General features: G+C 37.2%; 1 long non-coding RNA gene across 1 annotated transcript; it reads right to left on the bottom strand.

Moving 5' to 3' along the window:
• Positions 1-5,250: 5,250 nt before the first annotated feature.
• LOC109491700 lies at positions 5,251-18,682 on the bottom strand. The gene is made up of 3 exons (XR_002145167.3): positions 18,604-18,682; positions 14,339-14,434; positions 5,251-5,601 (listed from the first exon to the last, which is right to left on the bottom strand). It is a non-coding gene; the product is annotated as an uncharacterized LOC109491700 (long non-coding RNA).
• Positions 18,683-20,643: the final 1,961 nt, after the last annotated feature.

The raw sequence follows: 20,643 nt of genomic DNA, 5'->3' as shown, positions 1-20,643 counted from the left end.
ACTCTGGTGCCTGGTGACTCTCATTTTATGTGACTTCCCTGCTGCCTTTGACATTGTTGACAACCAATTCTTCAAATTCTCTTTTGTCCAGGTTCTGACACTTTCTTTTTCTGATACATCGTCTTGCCTTTTTGACAAGTTCTCCTTAATTGGCTCTTCTTGCTTCTATCTTCCAGCTGTGGGGTAGTCCTTGCTCCTCTGCTCATTTGACTTTATTTCCATACTCTCAGAAAATTAAGCTCTTTCTATGGCAGCTTTCTCACAATTTTTTCTCTGAATTACTCCTGGCAGCAGCAGGAATTAATGCAGATTCATTCCATCCTGTGTTTCACCTTAAAAATGTTATTTATTTTCTTTTTCATAATACTTCACTGGAAGCACACATAATAATTTTTTTTTAGAATTGTGAAAAATTTTAAACATTTTCCTCATATTTTGAAGTATATTTCCAAGTTTTATCTCATTGAATCCATAGCTTTTATGCACCCCTAGTCAGGTCCCTTGGAGTCAGGTCCCTTGGAGCAGGAATACTATCTGAGAGGCTCTGTCTTAAACTATCTTTATCTCCAGCTCTGACCTGCATCTCAAGTTCAGGCACGCCTCTGACTGGTCAGGATTTTACTTGGCAGTTCTGGCAAATATCTGACATGCAACACGTTTAAAGCCAAACATATAACCTTCCCTTCCAAACTGACTCCTCTGTCTCTCGGAACAGTATTATGATGTTCCCAGTAACACGAGATAAAGATTTCAATATTATTTTCAATTCCTCTTTTAATTTGCATATAAAATAATTAAATCTTATTATTATATTCTACTTCTCTTTCTTACTTCCTCATAGCCTAGCATCTTCCAGAGTACATGCAAGGATCTTTAACCTTTTTGGAGTCATGGACTGTTTTTGTCAACCGAAGCTCATGGACCTCTCCCCAGAGGATCTATATTGTAGTACATACATTTTTTTCTTTTTTTTATTTCAAGTTTTTATTTAAATTCTAGTTAATTAACATATATGGTAAAATTGGTTTCAGGTCTAGAATTTAGTGATTCATCACTTACATACAATACCTGATGCTCATAGCAAAAATAGCCATTTAGCCCATCCCCCACCACCTCCCTCCATCAACCCTCAGTTTGTTCTCTATAGTTAAGAGTCTCACATGGTTGGGGCACCTGGGTGGCTCATCTGGTTAAGCGTGGGACTTCAGCTCAGGTCATGATCTCACAGTTCATGGGTTTGAGCCCCAAGTTGGGGTCTGTGCTGACAGCTCAGAACCTGGAGCCTGCTCTAGATTCTGCGTTTTCCTCTCTCTCTGCCCCTCCCCTGATCTGTCTGTCTCTCTCTCAAAAATAAATAGACGTTAAAAATAAACTTAAAAAAAAGTCTCTTATGATTTGCTTCCATCCTGTTTTTCCCTTCCCCTATGTTCATCTGTTTTGTTTCTTAAATTCCACATATGAGTGAAACCGTATGGGTATTTGTCTATCTCCGACTGACTCATTTCGCTTAGCATAATACACTCTAGCTCCATCCACATGGTTGCAATGGCAAGAATTCATTCTTTTTGAGGATGGAGTAATATTCCATCGTATAGCTATGCCACATCTTCTTTATACATACATTTTTGAGGGGGTTCAAATTCCCTACCCCAATAAAATGGCTTTAGCATCTAGCTTCCTTTCCTCCAAGACTTCCAAATTGCTGTCAGATTTATCTCCCTTAAATACAGTCTTTATTAAGCCATTAGCCAACTCAAAAATGTTATACTATATACACTATAAACCACTCATAGCATAAAATGAGAGAGTTGGGTGATGTTTTAATATGTATTAAGGGTTTATTTGGCTCAGCACTCTATACATATTATTATAGTTAAGACTCACAGTACAATTACCTGATAATATTATCTTCTTTTTATAAGAAGGAAAAGGAGACATACATATTTAGGAGGGCTGTCTTACCTCAAACTTTATAATTTTTGTCTTACTCCAAGTTGCCTTCAATTGTTCTCTTGTCTCAAATCCAAACACTTTACTTTGCCTTACATAAATGTTTTTTCCCCAAAACTTTTTCTAACTTTGTATTCCATGACTATCTTTTGATGAGTTGGAATTCTCGTATTATTCTCCCCCAAATTTGACATGTACATAAGTTTTCATACGTTGCCTTCTCATCTAAGAAAAGGAAAAAACAATCAATGGTCCTTGCCCTTGCTATCCAACTCCTTCCCATCTTTCAAGGCACACTTTAATTTGTGATTTCCTCTTCCATAGCTTCCCTTATGAACATACAATCAGTAATTTTAAACATACATTCCATTGTCATTTTCTTTTAGTATTTTGTCTGCAATCATTTTGTACTATTCTTAGCTTAGTGCTATATATAACCTCTCAACCCAGTAAACTATAGACAGTTGAAGGAGTCATGCAATTTAATTTACAAACAGCAGGGGCTCCCTATATCTGTTGAATGAATGATTACACATGTATGCATAAGTGACCCATTTTCCAGGCATACAACCCAGCCACATTTTCTAATCTTTATTTTCTCTAAGCTTTGTGAATTCTTTATGAAGTAAAGTGACAAAGAGTGTTGATTTTCTTTCTTTAAAATGTTATTTAAGCATTCACTTTAACCACACTGGAAACATATATTGAACCCTAAAGGGAGCCCTACGTTTAAAATGGTGAAAAGGGAAATTTCCCTCAACTCTGTGGTTCTTAAATAGGCCATTAGGCTTTTCTTCTGTCAATATTTATTTTCTCAATCAGAATGAGAGACTGTTACAATTTGCCTTAAAAAACAAGAGAAATAGAACTTGTTCATTCTTGAAAATCTATTAAATCATATGTTTAGTGTTAACCGGCCTGGGCATTGACATGGAATGTTGAGAACTATGTCCAGCAAGCCCACAAGTACATCATCTGCATGATCCTAGCTAGAATATTCCCATTAGCTGATGTCTGTGTAGCCGTAAGCCAGGGAGTATGTATAGTACATTTTCAGAGAAGCAAGAAAAATTTAAAAATTCCCAAATCATACATAATAAATCACAGAAAGGGCCTAATATGAAAAGATTACTTCTTTTCTCCCAATTTCAATATTATATGGTTTGTTCTGTCCCTATATGTAAAAGAACTGGGCACCCTAAAGAAATCTGAAACATGAATGTTTATGTTTACTTATTTAGTCCTGTATATGTACCACCTTTTTCAGTAGGAGGAAAAATAGGCAATTCATTCATTCTTTTAATAGTTATTGAGTTGCTACGCTAGACTATAACCTCTGCCTTTTCTACCTATTGAGCGATTATCCTTCAGTAAGACATCAGGCCTCTCTCGCTAAATCGCATTCATGTCTAGAAATCACAGACAGCTATAAGCTTACCTCCTTTCAATCAACACTAGAATATGCATTTACTTCAGACACTCAGTAGTATGTACATTTTTTAAGGAAATGTCTAGTTGAAGTATACCATGTAATACAGAAAATGTACCACTCTGTTAATTTTCGGAGAGGAAACACATCCATGAAATCATCAAGCAGTTCAGGAAATCAAACAATATGAACACTTCTAAAAGTCTTCTTGTAGTATCACTAGACTCCACCCTCCTTCTGCAAAGGCACATCACTATCTTGACTTGTCCATTTTTTAAATTTCTGAAAACCTGGCTCTTATATTTACCTGAAACTCACCATCTTGTCATTTACATCCTTAAGCCTGTTAATCACATTTGTTTTAAAATCTCTGATAACTCCAATATCTGTTCTCCAATGGGTCTTTCTATTGTTTGCTTGTCTTATTTTGGTCATTTGATCCCAAGTCCTGGTATAGTTGATCATTTTTTGTTTTGAGTGTGAAATACTATGTAGGAAAGATTGAAATGATGTTTTGAAGCTTTAGAAGACATTACTTTCCTCCAGATTCAGTTTTTCTTGTTTCTGGAATTGAATTTGAGACTGAGTTTTGATGTTCCTGAAGGCTAGTTTAATTCTGAACTTACTTAAATACACATTTCTTCTCGTGGGTAGGAATAAAGGTCACTTCTTTCTAAACAGGTAATAAAAGTTGCATGGACTCATATTCTCTTTGACAAATACCAGGAAATATAGCTTTAAGTGTTGTGTTCTACTGAAATCATTCTACCTCTTCTACCTTCCATTATTGTTTGACTTTTGCTATTCTTTATACATTTATGATTGCATTATGTTGTTAATTTTATGTAAATTTTCTCAAATTTTTTTGTGGAAGAGGATGGCATAAGAATACCAAATAAATAAACATAGCTATATGGGGTTTGAAAAGTGTTTGGGTTATATTTCAAGGTTCTACCACCAGATAATTTTAATTTTGTTTTTTGGTGGTGCTGTCATCTGCTTGCTTTTGGTCTGGTTTGGTTCGCTCAATATTTCTTCTTAGGAATTTTGTAATAACATCTGAATTATCTGGAAAATGGTCCCTCTCCAACTCCCATAGTTCTAGTGGGCATGTTAGTTTCCTAGGACTGCCATCACGAAGTACCAGAGACTGGGTAGCTTAAGACAAGAAAATGTTTTTCTATCATAGTTTAGACAGAAGTCCAAAATTAAGGGCTTAGCAGTGTTGGGTCTTTTGGGGGGCCTCACAGAGAGAATCTGTTCCACGCTTTTCTCCTACTATTTGCTGGCAAATTGGCACATGGTGAACTCCCTGTGTTTTCACATTGTCTTCCCTTTGTATATGTCTGTCTCCCTGTCTCTCCTTCTCTTCTCATAAGGACACCAGTCATATGGGATTAAGGACCCACCCCACTCTAGTATGACCACATCTTAACTAAGTTCATGGATGGGAATTCCTGACACTCAAAGCAGAAACAAATAAAGGGATTTATTTGTTTATCTATGAGATTGTTTTCTGCAATTAGAAATTGTTGTTTCTTTGTTTCTTTGTTTTAATGAAAGGATTTTCAATGGAACCAAGCACAGGACAATTTTGAATGTTAGCTGGAAGGCAAGTGAGAGAGAGGGAAATGAGTGTGAATTGAAAATTTTTTCAATATACCTATTGACACAGTTTGAATCATTGGGTCTGTTTCCAGTTTTTTTAATTCATCAATCTAGATATGTACAAATGATAGACTGGTTAAATAAATTAATGAAATTTGCATTCTAAATATTGTGGTGCTATCAGAATTGTAGGGTGGATTTATGTGTACTTACATAGAAAGGGCTCAAATGTTAGGTCAAAAAATAAGCCATGGAACAAGGTGTGTATTTTGACATCATTTATGAAAACCATGCTTGCACACATATGCACCTACATACATACACACTTAGAAATGTATACGAGAGGGTATATCGAAAACTGCTGATACCGGAGGCAAAGAGAAAAGATTTCTAATTTTATCCTTCTATGTATTCTTTCTTCATATATTGCCATATATTCATTTACTACTAGCTTCATTAAAATCAAACAGGTCATCAACACAAAAGGAAATAATCTTGGCAGTGTTTCTTGCCTTCTTTGACAGGCTGTGTTTTCCTTCATTCCCATGTGTTCTCATAGTTGTAGAGACGGTTGGCCTTTGAAAAGCATGTATGTGTGGCACATACATAAGTACCTGCGGGGAATAAGAAGTTATCAGTGGTGAATAAAGAATGCTGAGCTGAGGCTGAAGTGGACAGGAGATCTGCTCCTTAGCCTTAGGCTATTGCTGCCACGGGGCCGTTATGACCCAGCATTGTGATCTTTATATATATTTCTTGATGCACATTTTTCAGTCTGTCTGTAGGATAAATTCCTAGAAGCTGTGGCGCTGAGTCCAAATAAATGTACATTTTAGATTCTGATTGATATAACTAAACAGAAGTCAATCACTATTACTGGGTTAGTATTACTAAATGGCTTTCCTCGGATATTTAGGTGAAGTACAGATTCTGGTCGGATCTTGGCGAGGGCTCCCAAAGTATAATGTGGCATTTTTATTTAATAAGAAAATTGGCTTTGCTTGCGTTCTCCCTTAGTGCAAATTTAAACTGCTTGGTGTCAAAAAATAGAGAAAAATGGCATTCGCTTCTCCCTTCTCATCCCCACACACATCAAAGCTGGTACAGCTGTCTCTGAAAAGTAGACATCTTTCACTTACGATGAAGGCAACAATTGAGACAGAACTGAGCCTCATAGCAACAAATCAGATGCCTCTTGGAGAGCCAAATGGAACAGCACAAGGCCCTGTGCCAAAAATCCGAAGAGGCAGGAAGTGCCTTGGGATGGGCTCCAGCTGCAGCGGAAATGTGAGAAGCCTCAAATGGTTAAAAGGAAATAGTCTGCCAGGGGAGAGACTTGTGTGTTGCAGGAGGTGTTGCTACAAAGAATTTTCTCTAGCTCTTTCTTGTTGAGTTATTTAATACCACGCATATCAGTTTTCTTTGTACTGAATTTCACTGCACGAGGTAGGGAAGGGGTACGGAAGACAGATACTGATTTCACCTCTTCTGCTGATGCTGCCGTCTCGTCCTGCCTGTGACATCCCCATGAAAACACCACTGAAGGGTCAATGAGCTGGAAAATGGCTACTTTTATCCTCCAAAATAATATTTCACTGATATCTATGCTTGAAAATTCACACAGTATTTCAAGGATATAGATTTATTATGAAATGTAATTTTTGCTCTGAGGGAAGGCATATGCTTTCATTAAAGGAACATTTCATCCAAAGGGCAAATATAAACAGAGATGAATGTATTCATCAGTTTGAAAATCTATATGATGAGGGAAGGGGCAAATAACATTACTCCTGTTAAAGATTCTATATCCGACAAAATGAGAACTAGTATGGTGTGACCTTAACTGAATATAATCTGTGATGCAATCTAGAATATTCATAACATAGCTTTTATTTGTGAAGTTTCTTTTTTGCATCAATTTTCAAAGCACTGTCACATGCCCTCACTGGCAAGCAATTTATGCCAATTAGTAATCTTGTGAGTTTTGCAAAATAGGTGTTAAATTTGATTCACCCATGTTCCCTCAAGTTCCTTTGTAAAAAGGTCAGAGTCTAAAATTCAATAAGCAATTCTGAGATTACAGACCTGAGAGGTAAAGTACGTTACCCAAGGTCATACTGGTTAGTAACAGAGTAAGACCTGCACTTCTGCAGAGCTCAGAGGCACAACCACTGAAGTCCTACTTGCTTTTATCCTCTCTCTCTCTTGAGAGACAACGTGGGTTCTTTGTCATCAGGCTTTTCTCTGGTTCACTGTCAATAACAGACATTATGATTTCAGAGCTGCTCTCCACACTGAGAAACTTTTCTTCGTACTGAACTACTTACTACACTTAGTGTCATGTGGCATTAGTTGTGCAGTTTGGGCTCCATGGAAGGAACATTATTTTCACACTGAAAAGGATAAAATGCACATGAAAAGGCGCAATCAAGTCCAAACACAGGTATAAAGAGAGAATGAAAGAATAGCTATCAGCTTTTAATGAGCTCACACCTCGAAGGCCGAGAAACTTTGGTGTGATGAAAAGAGTGCAGGTTGTCGTATACAGGTTGAGTTTCAATTTTGACTTTTACCTTTTTTTGCTGTGTGGAATATAATCAAAATACTTCTAGCTATTTTGAGCCTTGGATTCTTCAGTGACAAAGTAGGCATGGTAATAGCTATGTCATAGGGTATTTTTAAAGACCTAAAATAATGTATGTAAAATGATTATGCTTCTTGGGTGCTTAATACATTTTAGCTATAATTAATGCAGTATGAAATCAACTTAGTGAGATGACTTAGATTGCATGTGATTTCCAGAATATATTCTAATTAATAAGTGATTTATCAGAACTTTGGGGGGAAATAAGTGGGTATTAAGACTTAGCAATCGGGGCGCCTGGGTGGCGCAGTCGGTTAAGCGTCCGACTTCAGCCAGGTCACGATCTCGCGGTCTGTGAGTTTGAGCCCCGCGTCGGGCTCTGGGCTGATGGCTCAGAGCCTGGAGCCTGTTTCCTATTCTGTGTCTCCCTCTCTCTCTGCCCCTCGCCCATTCATGCTCTGTCTCTCTCTGTCCCAAAAATAAATAAACGTTGAAAAAAAAAATTAAAAAAAAAAAAGACTTAGCAAGTATTCACTGAAATTAGATCATGATACATTGATCTTAATTTGTAAAGAGTGGTGCTAGATCAGGGGTCAGCAGAGTAAAGCCTAGAGGTCAGATCTGGTCTGCAGCCTATTATATGGCCTGAGAACCATGAAGGTTTTTATATTTTTAAATGATTGGAAAAACAGCTTAAAAGATATTTCACTGCCTACGAAAATTATATGAATTTTAAATTGCAGTGTCCATAAATAAAGTTTACTGGAACACAGCCACACTCATTCACTGGCATTAGGTCTAAGACAGCTTTCCATTGGAATGACAGAGCTGACTTAGCCGCAACAGAGATCATATGACCTAGAGGCCTAAAGTATTTACTACCAAGCTTTTTATAGGAAAAGTTTGCAGACCTCATAGTAGAACATTAGGTCTGAGAAAGACCCCAGACACATTATATCTGTATTTCACCAAGTGTTTAAATCAGCCACCTGTGACAGAGGCAGCTAACTGAGGAACAAACACAAGTGCTGCTCCTCTATATTCTGTACATATTTCTGGAAGGTGCCTGTCCCCTATGATTATGTATCCCAGGCTCCCTTCTTCGAGGTGTGTGGCCATGTGAAAGCTTGGCCAATTAAATATGAGTGAAAATAACATGTATCATTTCCAAGAGAGAGTTTTCAAGAAGCAGGAGTTCCTTCTCCTATGCATTTTACCCAGCAGGTTCTAGGGGATGGCTGAGCCACAAAACATATAGAGCCAGGGGCCCTGGACTGCATGTCAGAAGTGGCAACCTGCCCACCTGAAGCACCTGTTTTGGACTTCTATTTGAGTAAAAAATAAAGTTCTGTTGTATTATCACTGAAGCTTGAGGAGTTTGTTTATTAGTGTCTCTCTAATTCACTCTTAAAATGTTCTGAAAAAGATAAGGCAATGTGTCTGAATGAAAATACATGCATTTAGTAATGATCATCTGTGCTCAAACAGGGTTGGTTAATCAATCGATGCCAACATGGATGGAAGAGGTGTAACACCTGCATTCTTCCATCCTTGCTCCCACACTAAGAACCAATACTGCAGGACAAAATTAGTAATTTTTAATGTTTTAAGCCTGCCTTCAGAAGAATTCTTTTGGTGCACCTGGGTGGCTCAGTCGGTTAAGCATCTGACTTGATTTTGGCTTAGGTCATGATCTCAAGGTTTCTGATATCGAGCCCTGTGCAGGGCTCTGTGCTGACAGGGTGGAGCCTACTTGAGATTCTCTCTCTCCCACTCTCTCTGTCCCCTCCCCAGCTCCTGTTCTCTCTATATCAAAAATAAATACATAAACCTTAAAATATTTTTAAAGACGATTCTATAATTATACAGGAGGTTGGACTAATAATTCCTCTAATTCTGTCTTTCAGTCCTTGAATTTAATCATTAAATGCTTTCTTGCTTTGATCATGCATGTATTATTTTGTTTCAAAAATTTAAAGGTCAGTTAGATAAAAAGCAATTCCGTGACTTTGGTTTTCTATAAATTGACGATATACACAGGTCCTAAATATACAATCCAGGGACTTTTGATTAAGTTATTCGTTTTGTCATACAGTAAATAAGGTACCCTGGGGAATAGGAAGATATGATGAAGGACTGGTGTACTTGTTAAGATATATCCATCTGCAAGTAAGAAAATACCAACTAACACTGGCTTAAATAATAGAAATAAAGGTATTTAATCATTTCACATGAAAGAAGTTTGCACCTGACTGAGACCATGTTAACCAAGAGATCTATGTTGCCATCATACACAATGAGATCAATTAGTAGTTAGGTAATAAGCCATACTGACATCATATAGCTGATAAGATATACTGAGAAGGGCTTATTGTTTCTTTGTTTTTATGGCCAAAAATGTATAATCTAATCATGAGAAAACATCAGATAAACTTACATTGTGGGACATTCTATTAAATAATTGACTAGTACTCTTCCAAAGTGTGAAGGTTATTTAAAAAAATAAATAAATTAGGAAAGATTGAGAAATTATCACAGATTGAAGGAGCCTAAAGAGACATAATAACTAAATTCAATGTGGTAATTTGCAGTGCATCCTGAAATAGAAAAGAAGATATTAACAGAATAACTAGAAAAACCCAAATATGGTCTATAGTATAATTAATAGTATTATACCAGCATTCATTCTTAGTTTTGATAATTGTATTATGGGTATGCAAGATGTTAACATTAGGAGGAGCTGGTTAAGGGCATATGGGAATTATCTGCTATTTTTGTCACTTTTCTGTAAATCTAAAATTATAAATATAAATAAATATAAATATAAATATAAATATAAATATATAAAAGCCTGGAGTTGGTCATTCCAGATGCAGTAGGGTGATGCAGGAACATCATCAGGAGCTAAAGATTTGTTTCTACTTTCCCATTCTGCCATTTTTCTTTGTTCCCTTTTTTCTCTAGGTCTAGCTGCATACCAGATATTCTCCACCGCAGCTCAGATCGACACATCTCCATCCTGCTCTATTCCTGGGCAACTAGCCTTCTATAGGGTTACCAACTGCTCTGTGGCTTCTGGTCAGGCAATGCCTGCAGAAGATCAGCATGCAAAAAGAGTGGGTTTTTATTCACTTGGGTCTTTCCACCTCAGGCAAAGGTTTACAAGAGCCTGAGTCCCTCTACCTATGTTCCTGGTGACAGTTACTATAGGACAACTCTCTCCAAAACTATGATTACAGCCCTTTACATATTCTCATAAACACTCCTGTTCCTGGCATTTTCAAGCCCACTCATAGTAATGGCACCCTGCAATTGTAATCCCCGAGGGCTACCTGTTCCTCATAGTTCTCTTTTATCCTGCTCATACTTTATGAAACTCTCAGTGGCCACACTTGCATGTGCTGTCTCATTCCTGCTTAAATTCTGATATATCATTGTCACAAAATAGCCCATGCAGTTCCAAGCATCATATATGCTCTCATGTAATTAGAGAGGTGAAAGCATATAATGCTTATTAGATACACACACACACACACACACACACACACACACACACACACACGCACCTGCTATACATGGTTTCAATTCTACCTCTGTCACTTACTGGCTTCATAGTAGGTCTGACACCTAGTGAGTACTCAGTATTCTCCATCTCATTAACAGAGAGTTAATCGTGCTGTTGCTCAGGATAAATGGCTCTAGAGTCATCTTTTATTCACTTTCTTTCCAACCCCATAGCCAGTATGATGATGAATCTTATCAGTTTTGCCTCCAAAATATATCTAGAACCAATCAGTTACTACCCTCTGCACCCTCACAACCCTAACTCACCATGTCTCTTTGGATAATTGCTTTGGTCTCCTCCTTTGACTGCACCTGCCCTCTTTCACACACGCAGTGTTATCTCAGGGACAACCAGAGACTTCTTTTCAAATGTAATTTCCATCTTGGGACTCTTCTGCTAGAACTCTCCCACTTAACTCAGAGGTAGAGCCCTACAAGATCTGCCTCCTTCTGTTACTTTCTTCCCTCACCTTATCTGTATTATTTTCTTCCTTAGGCACTGTCAGCCACACAGAGTTCCTTATTTTTGCTGAAACATAGCAAGTTTGCTTCCATCTCAGGGTCTTTGTTTTTTCCTCTACCTGAAACTTTATTCTACCAGATACTTCCCTAACTCGCTCCCTTGCTCCCTTCACTTCTGTCAGCTCAAATATCAGCCTTTCTTTATGACCCTAAATAAAAGAAAATGAAACAAAACTCCTTTTCCATTATACCATCAACCCTCCTTATTCTGTTTTTGCATTGTTTTTCTCCATAGAACGTTACCATTACTCACATATATTAGTGTTTTTCCATATGCATACGTGCATATGTATGTACACATATATGTATAACACACATACATTCTTTTTCTCTCATTAGAATATGTTGTCCTTAATGCTATAGATTTTACTCATTATTATATCCCCATTGCCTGGAATGGTAGCTGGTACATAAAATGTACGTAAAATAATTTTAAGTAAGTGAATGTATGAGTATCAGTTAAATGTAAATCTGGAAAAAATGCTTTTTAAAGGTTATTTCCCTCCTGGGATTTGGGGACATCTCTTCATATGAAAGAAGCAAGAGAGAATTTGAACAAAATGACTTCATCACCCACTGACGAAGCTGCTCAGAAAAGGGAAAGTCACTGCTCATCAAGAATTCCTTCAACATTCCTCTTACAGAGCCAACCTGAATGGAGACTTCCTTAGGCAGCTAGAGACAAGTTTTATGGATACAGTAAATAAATTTTTATTGCTAAGCAAGCCAAAATGTAAGCAGGAATGCTTAATGATACTCTAGCTACCCGGGGAGTGAACTTTCGCCATCCTTCATACATTGCTGACATGTCAACTACAGCACTTCACACTTGACTGAGAAGCTATTAAAACAATTACCAGGTCATTAACAAGGGCTTTTAAGACCAGTTTTGAAACCGTACTAGTGAGAAAATTTGCTTTGATAGGCATATTAGACCACAGGGTGGCCTGGATTTGGACAATTTCCAACTGTCCTCTGGCTTCTCTTCTCTTATTCTTCTGATTTCTAGGGACACTCCCAAAGGTAGGTAGATGACTATTTAAAATTTCATTAAAATGGCTTCCATTTATGCCTGAACAAAGGGAAGACAACCACTTGTGCCTGTGGTTCTCAGTATCCAGATTCAGATACAGTTTTCTGTAACCAACTTTGTCCTGCTTACTCCCCTCTGAGCTTGAGGCCTTCTCTCACCCCCAACACCCAAGTTCACCGGCTCATGTGGCCTATAGCTGTCCTAAAGCTTCCACAGAAGCAGCTCACCCTCCCCTTGCTTCCCGATGCCACACGGTACTTTCAAATAACCCTCTCTCCACTGGAGGCAAGATTTCTACCCCTTCTCTCCTCACAAGGTATAGAGAAGAACACACACCCGTCCTGGTCAATGAATGATACAGAGACCAGTTAGGAAGGTCTTAACTAACTCTCTCTTAATTTATGATTACATGAAAAACTAAGCAATAACTATCATTACCAGATGTCATTTTTTTGACCTTCCCTTTTTCCCTAGGGTGGGGTTCTTTATAAATAGGCCAGACATATAGAGATAGAGAGATGAATATGCATGCCAAAGAGATTAGATCTCATGTAGCTGAAATCTGACAGCTAAACCAGGTAGCCATTCTAGGGGGGTATCCTGACCCTTTAACACTTTCCACAGGACATTCTGTAGCAACTTTGTTGCTTATTTGGGACACTGATGAGGAGTGTCTTCTTACTCATTTATGGCAACATTAAACAGTTGGTCAATGTGATTTCTAAACAAAGAAATTCCTAAAGCAGAGGATGTACAGATATTACATGTTTTCTCTTACTGCAGGCACCTAGCCTATCTCAGAAAGAAAACAGAAATTTTGTAGAACTTCACTTAATAAGCTCTAGTCAAAGTCTGTTACTAATATGGAGACTCAGGCCTCTTTGGGGGCTTTTCCATAGACTCTTGCAGAACAAGTAACAAGTATACTTTTTGATTAGGAAAGTCTCTCTCTTTTTTCTCATCATTTTTACTGCCAGCACATCTCCTCCCACAGAAAATAACTGAGTAGAAATCAGATCTTGATATTCTACTCATAGAGTCTGGCTGCAATCAATTGCAACTCTTATGGGAAGTAATCCTGCTGTCAGTTTTGTTTCATTTATTTCTTAGACTACCTAAGAGACCTATTTCAGTACTTAGAAAAATACAGATTGTTTCAGGTCTTCATGCTGTTCAAAGTAAATTACTAATAATAGCAAAATAATGGTTGGTCCCTTAATTTTAGTAATTGTTTACAATAATTAATGAAAAATCTATCATCTTCAGATAAGAGTGTTGAAGTTTGAGAATCCAAATTTTTTTCTAGACGTGAACAAAAGAGACATCCTAAAGTCCTTCCAGTACATACACTTTGTTATTTTACAAATCACATAATTAGTTACCACATGTTTATTTTTTCTCATATGACAAAATAGGTCGTATTATCTGTTGCTATATAAAAAAAATACCTCATGATTTAATGCCTTTAAACAAGAATAAACATTTCTTGTCTCACGGTTTCTGTGGATCAGGAATCTGGGAGGAGTCTGATGGGCTCCTCTGTCTTGGGGTCTCTCTTACAGGGTTGCAATCAGGGTGTTGTGGGGGCTACAGCCATCTGAAGGCTTCAGTAGGCAAGGGAGATCTAGATCCAAGATGTCTGACTCACATAGTTGGCAAGTTGGTGCTGGCTGTTTGCAGGAAGACTTAGCTCTCCACAGTATGGACGGCTCCACTGGACATCTTGAGTAGCCTCCTCATATACCTGTTGCATTTACCCAGAACAAATGGTCCAAGAGAGAAGAGGGCAGAAATGACAATGTGCTTGATGACCCAAGCTTAGAAATCACACACTTTTGCTCTGCTGTACTCTACCAGTCACACACACAAACTCCGGCTCAGGTGGGAAGGAGTACACTAACTAGGGTATGAATCATTGGCAATCCTCCTGGAGATTGGCTGCCAGATAGCTATAAGCTGAACAATAACTAGCACCAAGTAGACACCCAATAAATACTAGTTGAATGATTTTTCTTTTTTAATAAAGTAGGAGAATGAGAAGCAGAAAGTGGAATGTCCAGAAGGAACCACAATGCTTGAATAAGCACCACATGCCCTGTTGTCTACACTGTTCTGTAAACAAATGAGAAAACTTCATTCTAAATTATTCACATAGGACCTTATTTTTATTTCTGCTTTGTAATAAATATTTTTAAAGTGAACAGTTAGGTAAAGTATAACAATTTAATAAGTCTCTTAAGATACCCAAATATTATAACTTTGTAGTTTCCTCATCTGGGTTTGACAAAGTTACAGCAGGGAACTGCTGAACTTAAACCAGTTTTCAAATGGTTATCATAATTCTTTTAAAAATTATGTACAAATGGGGTTCTACATTGTTTTAGTACCCTTCCATTAGGAGTTCAGTGAGAATAATGTGCATAAAATTCACAATCCTGATTATCCCATTGTAACCTATATAAATTCTCCAATTTCATCCTTTTAAAATAAAGAAACAATAAAAAAACAAATAACATTTAAAAAATTTTTAAATGTGACTAACACTTGTAAATAAAAGATACACATTTTCCTTCCCTTAACCACTCCTTTCCCAAAAGATCAATGGGGTTCTCCACCGGAAGAGGGAAAATGATTTTCGAAACCAAGTCTCTGCTTCATCATTTCCTCTTCAAGTCCTTTTGTCCTTGGAATTAGTAGAATAAGGTGGAAGTTCTCTTAGAAGTCATCGGTGCACATAAGTCTTTGGCCTGAAAGTTTCGAAAATTTTCTGAGAGGGAAAAAGTTCTCAACACACTAAGGAACTTTGTTCCTTTGAAAATTAAACGTAATTACTTCACTTGGAAGATTATTTCACAATTCAGCAGATTCACTTCCAGGAAAATTGTCTTGGTGTCAGGCCTGCTTTAGTTTCTTTTTTTCTCTTTATACTAGACTTTCAGTAGCTCTCCTTTATTTTGTGAGGCACCCTGCAGGGAATGGGAATGCTTTGCAAATTAAACACTATTTGAGTAAATTCAACATGGAAATGAAGGCCTTTATACCAGAAATTATGTTTAGCCTCTGCTATTCTCCTTTGTGTCAAGGATGATGGTCAATTTCAGCATAGATATTCATATTTACTATAAAAGTGGTGCTAAAAATCTAATATTGCAAGTGTTTTTGTGAGAGAGTACTTATGTATATGGATTAGTAGCACTGTACTGTTCTGTTTCATGGTACACTTTTTTTTTTTCTGTCCTCTGTGTTTCATCAACGTTCTGAAACAGTCAGTAACTAGACTCTACACTGCTTCTTTTGGTTCTTTTGTTCTCTCCTCACAAATCATTCTCTCCAGCCCTTAAAAGACTTGTTTTTCATCTTAACTCATTCCAAATTTGTTTGTCTCTTTTAGTATGTTTTCTTGTTTTAAATCATGAGGTGGGAAGCCTTGATTGTACTTTTATAATTTTTTTAATGTTAATTTATTGTGAGAGAGTAAGCGTGAGCGGGGAAGGGGCAGAGAGAGAGGAGGATCGAGGGTCGAAAGCAGGTTCAGTGCTAACAGACGCAAGCTCGATGTGGGGCTCGATCATGACCTGAGCCGAAGTAGGATGTTTCACTGACCGAGCCACCCAGGTGCCCTGGCTGTACTTTTAGTGCTTCATTAGGAAACTTGAATGGTTTTGGCTGCTTGGCTGATGGATATAGGTACAAGTATGTAAATATAGATAGATTATAGATATAGATAGATTTAGATATGGACATAGGTAGAGATAGATAGAGATAGAGATAGAGATAGAGATATAGAGATAGAGATAGATAGAGATATGTAGATAGATATGCAGAGAAGAAGCACTGTATAATATAGCAGAAAGAGCAGAGGACTACATAGTAGGAATCTTAGTTCTAGGCTTTGCTGTTATACTTGCCTGCTATGGGTAATTGAGGAAATCAGTAACCACTCTGGTCTGCCTTGTCTTCATTTATTCCCTCATTCATTCAAGAAGCACGTATTATGTACTTGGGGATACAGTCATGTATAATATAGGCTAGGTTTTCCCTTTTTTAGAACTAAAGTGTAGTGAAGATTGACAAATTATAAACAAGTAAGCAAAGAATTTAGAGTCTTTAGGTTTGGTAATTGCTTTTAATGAATTCATGTAGTAATTTGTTAGAAAATGACAGAAGTAAGAAGGGGGGCTGTATTTAAATAGAGAGACAGGAAAGCCTCTGCCTAAGAAGGCATTATTGGAGTAAAAAGGACCCAGGTATGAGACAAATCAGGGGAAGTGTAGAAAGAGCAGATCAGAAAATGTAATTTTAGGTGCTTTTGTTATTTTAGGTTGTAATTTTATTTATATAAGTACCTCTCTGTCAAGGCCCCCTTGAACCCTTTCTTTAAAGAAACTTTTTTAAAAAGTTTTCTGATCATCCCACCCCTACATCTCTGTTTAAAAGACATAGATGGTGTCCACATCCTTAGACCTAAAATATGAACTCTGAGAGGATTCAAATTCGCGTTCCCCTGGAGTGAACTGCTTCACCATTACTGGATAAGAAATACTAGATTCTCCAAAGCAATCTTGTAGATTTCTTTGGGATTTCCATGTGGTTTCACTTCTCAACTTCCTACTGCTGAGGGCATTTTTTTTTCCTCTGTGTAACTCTTTCATAAATTTCCAAGTTAAGAGAATAGTTTGTTAATTTTGACTTGTTAAGGGAAAGTATATGTTTAAGAGTTATTAAAAGTTCAAGATTTGGCCGCCTGGTGGCTTAGTTGGTTGAATGTCAGACTCTCAATTTTGGCTCAGGTCATGATGCCAGGGTCGTGGGATTGAGTCCTGTCTCAGGCTCTGTGCTGAGCATGGAACCTGCTTAAGAGTCTCCCTTTCTCTCCCTCTCCCTCTTTCTCTCTTTCTCTTTCTCTCTCTCTCCCTCTGCCCCTCTCTCCTGCTCGCATGCTCTCCCTATATATAAATAAAATAAAATAAAATAAAATAAAATAAAATAAAATAAAATAAAATAGAAGTTCAAGATCTGATTTTGACTCCACCGGTAAATAGAACTTAGTAAGAACTTGGGCAAGATCTTGGACAAATGATTGTAATTATTGGGGCCTCAGTTTCTTTATGTATAGAATGCAAACATTGAACTAGATCGGCTAGTTGTGAAAAATTTTAATTCCATTTTCAAAGGAAATCTTTCATGGAATGCCAGTGCTTTAGTCAGTTATCATTTATTTTGTAAATGATAGAAACTAACTTACAAAAAAGGAATTTATTATAAGAATGTAAGGTGGTGGTGACCACAGTGTTAGAATTATGGCTGATTCTAATAGGGACTATTAGACTGGGCACTAGTCCCTCAGTAAATTTGCGACAGAATAATTTTTATACATTAGCATTTGAGAAAGACTCTTTCATAATACATTACCTAAGAAAATGATGTGTGTAAAAGCCCAACGGTCCATTTTCTTCCTCCCTTTTCCCTTTCTGAACAAGGACGAGGTAATTCTACTATTGACCAAAGAGCAATGTTCACATGTTCTACCTGTCAAAACCATGCTCTAACCAAACTTATCAAATGCCTCTGTTCATTCCCCCCACTACCTTGTCACATAATTAATATTATATGCCAAAATTCCAGTGAGTTGGCATCAACTGAACACCTAATTGCTTGGCATGGGATATGTGTGAAAACAATCTGCAGGGTGAAGTATGACTAAGTCCTCCTTGAAGAGACCTCATGAAGACATTAGTATAGCAGGCCAAGGAAAACAAAATGATACCAGCATTTCACTACTCTGACTAGAACATTTCCTAAAACATTCCTGGAAATGTAATAAATGTATCCTTCTTAAGGGTTAAATACTTTTTTTTTTTCAAATTACCTTTAATTTTATAGTCAATCTCCACTGAAATAATATTTGCTTACCATTAGTGAGTCCAGTAAGAGCTGCTCAAAATGCAATTTTCTCCCTGGGGCCACTCTGTTCCATGTTTATTGTTACATCTTATCATGTCCTCCAAAAAATAAAAATAGAAACTGCTTACTGGCAGTCATGACAGATGAATTCACCATTCCTTGCCAGTAACCATGAAATACTTTGCACATGAGATTTCTTCAAAGTAATATCTTTTTTGGCTGTTTGAACCTTTTTTAAAAATCTATCTATTTTTTTATTCTCACAGAATTACTTTGCATCCAGCAGATAGCAAATTTTAGCATATCGATTTTATAAGTAAGCTGATAAAAGTTAATTGATTTGCCCAGGACCACATGGCATGGTTGGGACTGAGATTAGAAACTTATTTTTTTAGTTTCCTGGTTTAAAGCGTTGTATACAGGAATGAAGATCTCACACATACATAGTTTACAAGTGCTATGTAGGTTGCAGAGCTATTTCTAACATGAGGCAAGATTCTAGGAAAGCTCACCAATGTAACTGATTTTTGTTTTTTGCTGTAGCTCCTCAGCAGTAGAAATGCACACGGGCCCTTCCTATCTGTAGTCTCAGACTTTGTTCTTCTCAAGAGAGCAGTGCCATATTGAGGAAATCTAAAAGGGAAATGTATACCTTTTATACACATAGTATATTCTGCAATAACTCACGATGACTTCAATAATGACCTTTGTTACAAAGGATCCAAATGTGTATAGAGAGAATGTGAAAGCCTAGAGATTATTCTGGGTCCCAGTTCAGTCTGGGTGCCTAACACTTTACCCGTAAGCAGATGGAAAACTTCAGAGGAGACACAGAATAAATCGATTTTCAGGTAGGGATATCTATCTGCAGGCCTTATCATGGATTTCTCAGATTTACCTTCCGTGTTCTGGCCCTTAACTGGACCCTAAACCATAAGCCCAGGGCTAAAACAAACTTGGACAGTTTCTGCAGGTAAGGAGTGCAAGTAATGTCTATCCTTTCTTCCTTTCACTACAGAAATTTTAGGGAACTGATTATGGTTCATCTCATTACAATGTGTTTTGAAGATGCACACTTTAGTGATATAGCTGGGGACTTTGCAAAACCGGCTTAGCTTTAATATCTTCAAAATGAAGTAATTGAACTAAATAAATTCTAAGATCCATCTGAGCTCTAAATTCTAAATTCTTAAATCCTTCCAGAACAGCATCTATCATGACAGAATATGAGGGGTAGAAAGGGCCTTGGAGATTATCCAGCCCGGAAGTTTTCAAACTGTGATCCAAAGAAATCCCTCAGAGGTCAAAGTAAATGTGAGGAGAAGTGAAAGATTAAGTAACTAGCATTCCATGTCCTAACCCATGGAATCCTCCCACATAAAACTCCTGATTTTATCAGTTGTATATACTGTGCTTCCATGCCTTAAAATACGAAAGCTTGAAACAAATAATCTAATCGAACACCCTACTTGCAGGTGATAAAGTCACGAAGTCCTAGAAAATCTTAGAAGTTTGCCAAAAATGACACCAAAATGGCATTGCATGTCATTGTGTCATTGGTGGCAGACTACGAACATTAGATCAAAATTGGCAACTCTGTTTTACTTAGAACTATGTTAAACGTGATTTTTAACCTCACTGGGTCAGCTTGCCAAACTCACAAGCCACTGTTCCTTTGCAGGGTGTCATCGTCTCAAGAAAATCTTGAGAAGAAAAGGATGGAAAAGAGATCTGTGCATTTAAGAGTATGTGCTAGCTATTGAGAAAGATGAGGTGAAAATTTTATTATTCCGAATTCTAGGGATTAATTTCAAAAATGTTTTCAACTGTTCCTTCTAATTCATTGTGTAATCAACGAATAGTTAACATTTACTACCACAGTAATTCAGAGTTCATTTATTTCCTACTGCAAATGCTTACTCTAAAGGAAAAATTAAGAAAACTAAATAAAACATAATAAGCAAGGGGAAAAAAACTATACTAAATTGCTACAGCATATACTAAATTGGTTATTCTTTTCTTCCCAGGTTAGAGGGCTTTGTGAAGATT

The sequence above is a fragment of the Felis catus genome, chromosome C2, assembly GCF_018350175.1.
Source record: "Felis catus isolate Fca126 chromosome C2, F.catus_Fca126_mat1.0, whole genome shotgun sequence".
In the NCBI taxonomy this organism is placed as follows: domain Eukaryota; kingdom Metazoa; phylum Chordata; class Mammalia; order Carnivora; family Felidae; genus Felis; species Felis catus.
The sequence above is the reverse complement of the archived record's forward strand: the minus strand, read 5'-3'. Positions and strand labels throughout refer to the sequence as shown.